At 40.2% G+C, this 3033-nt stretch overlaps 1 pseudogene; it reads right to left on the reverse strand.

Moving 5' to 3' along the window:
* Positions 1 to 1014: 1014 nt before the first annotated feature.
* Positions 1015 to 3033, reverse strand: part of LOC132007105 (keratin, type I cytoskeletal 18-like) — a 60784-nt pseudogene continuing 58765 nt past the window's right edge.

Genomic DNA, 3033 nt, shown 5'->3' on the forward strand with positions numbered 1-3033 from the left:
AGTTGTGCTAATATCCAAAATGATTGTAATAATTTATATTCTCAAATATGATATACTACATTAATAGAAGGCTAAAAATCATACGATCATCTTAATAGACTTAGAAAAGCATTTGACAAAATTCAACATTCTTTCATGATTAAAAACTCCCCACAAATTAGATACAGAAGGAATGTATTTCAGCATAAGAAGGCTATATATGACCAGTCCATGGCTAACATCACACTTAACAGTGAAACACTGAAAACTTTTCCTCTCAGATCAGGAAAAAGACAAAGATACTAATTCTTGCCACTTCTTTCAACATAGTAATTGAAATCCTTTAGCCAGAGCAATTAGGCAAGAAAAAGAAATAAAAGTCATCCAGAATGGAAAGGAAAAAGTAAAATTGTCTCTGTCTGTTGACGATATAAACCTACATATAGTATATCAGTACACTGATAACTATAAAATGCTGATGAGAGAAATTGAAAAAGATACACAAAAATTAGAAAGATATCCTGTGTTCTCAGATTAGAAAAATTGATATTGTTAAAATGTTCATATTACCCGACGTCATCTACAGATTTCGTACTCTATCAAAATTCCAATGACATTTTTCCTCCATGGAAATAGAAAAAAAGGCCCTAACATTCATATGGAACCACAAAAAGACCATAGATACCTCAAGCAAACTTAAGCAAAAAGAACAAAGATGAAGGCATTACATTTCCTGATTTCTAAATATATTGCAAAGATAGGGTAATCAAAACAGTATGGTACTGATGTAAAAACAGTCATATAGACCAATGGAACAGAATAGAGAGCCCAGAAATGAAATCTATGCATTTATAAGCTATCCATCTTCAACAAGGATGCCAAGAGCACACCATGGGGAGAGGACGGTCTTTTCAATAAATGCTGCTGGGAAAAATAGACAACCATATGCAAAAAAAAAAAAAAAAAAAAAAAAAAAGAAAGAAACTGGACACTTACCTCACAGCGTATATAAAAATCAACTCAAAATGGATATAGTTAAACACAGACCTGAAATTGTAAAACTACTGGAAGAAAACATAGGGGAGAACTGTTTTGATTTCTGAACTTTTTTATTGGCGTCCTGCTCCCCGAAGAGTGCTTCTGCTGCTTCAAAGCCTCAAAACTGATGTCATTGGTCTCAGACACCCCTTTGCCATCCACAGTCCTATAGGTGATGGTCTTTTAAATGGTTTGCATGGAGTTTATGCTGTCTAGGGTGTCACCAAGATTGAAGCCCTCTCTCTGTCTTCCAGCAGGTGATAGTAGGTGGTGATTTCAGCCTCTAACTTGGCCTTGATGTCCAGCAGGGCTTTGTACTCCTGGGTCTGGTGCTGCCCCTCGGACTGGTTCTGAGACAGCTCTGACTCTAGGTGAAGGACTCCATTGAGCTGCTACATCTGCATGACATAGCAGGTCTCCAATTCCCTCAGGTTGTTCTCCAAGTTGGACTTCATATTTCTCATGGAGTCCAGGTTGATCTCCAAGGACTCAGCTGCTCCTATCTCATCAGTCTGTAAGGTGATCACTATGCTGCTTTCCTCAATCTGCTGGGGCCAGCTTGGTATTTGTCCAGCTCCTTTTAGTTCTTCTGCCAGCTCATCATACTGGGGTTGGATGTTCACCATGATCTTGTTGAGGTTTTGAAATTGGGGGCATCCAACTCCATGGTCAATCTGGGCCTGTGGACCCTTTACTTCTTCCTCATCATTCTTTTTCATGAAGAATAGCTCCTCCTTGAGAGTAAGTTTCCATCTCCAGCTGCAACTGAGTGACACTGATGTCTTCAGTGACCCTGCAGTGCCCAAGGATATCACTGTCCACAGACTGATACATGGCCAGCTGTTTCATACTTGACTCTGAAGTTATCAGTACCAAGACAGACACTGTCAATCTTCAGAACAATGCAGACATAGTCTACAGAATTTAAAAAGATCTGAGCACTCAAGTTCTTTGTGATCCTGAAGTAATGCCCCCAGTCTTTGACCTGTGGTCCCTTCTTTTCCAGGTGTTTTCAGATGTTGATCTCCAGTCTCTGATTATCAGCCTCCAGGCTCATCACCCTCTTTAGGCAGGAAGACAGGTCATCATTCAGGTCTTTGATGGTTTCCCTCTCACTCTGAATATCCCCTATGCCCACCAGATGCCCTGTCATTCTTGTGGTCAGGCACCCAGACCTCCAGTCACTCTAGAAGCTGGTGGAACAGGACACAGAGATCCAGGAGTCTGAGTCCCTAGCTCCTGCATAAGTATTGGCCACACTTCTGACAGGGCAGACCTGACGGCTGGGTGAATGCATGGAGCCCTGAGTGGTGAAGCTCCTCTGTTCAGGGAGGAAGTCAAGAGGTCGGGACTCAGGCTGCCAGGAAAAAGCTTCTTGACGTTGGTCAGGAAAATAATTTTTTGGATATTATCCCAAAAGGATAGGTGGCAAAAGAAAAAAAAAAGAGAGAAGCAGAACTGTATCAAACTAAAAAGCTTCTGCACTGTAAAGGAAATAAACTACAGAGTAAAGAGACAACCTATGAAATGGGGGAAATATACATCGGTTTAGGGGTTAGTATCCAAAATATGTAAGGAATTCAAACAACTCAATAGCAAATAGTAACAAAAATAGCATAAATAATAATAACCTGATTTAAAAATGGGCAAAGGACCCGAATAGACAGTTTTCCAAGGAAGACATAAAATTGGCCAACAGGCATATAGGAAGATGCTCAATATCACTCATAATCATGGAAATGCAAATCAAAACCACAATGAGCTGTTACCTTTCACCTGTTAGGATGGCTATCATCAAAAAGATAAGAGACAACATATCAGTTAAGATGTAGAGAAACAGTTTGGGGAGGAGTCAAGATGGCGGAGAAGTAGCAGTCTGAGACTACTTCAGCTAGCAGGAGATCAGCTAGATAACTAATCTAAAGATGGCAAACACCTGCAAATCCATCGGCAGATCCAAGAGAAGAACAGCAATTCTGGAAACAGAAAAACAACCACTTTCTGAAAGGTAGGACT

Source organism: Mustela nigripes, chromosome X (genome assembly GCF_022355385.1).
Source record: "Mustela nigripes isolate SB6536 chromosome X, MUSNIG.SB6536, whole genome shotgun sequence".
NCBI lineage: Eukaryota > Metazoa > Chordata > Mammalia > Carnivora > Mustelidae > Mustela > Mustela nigripes.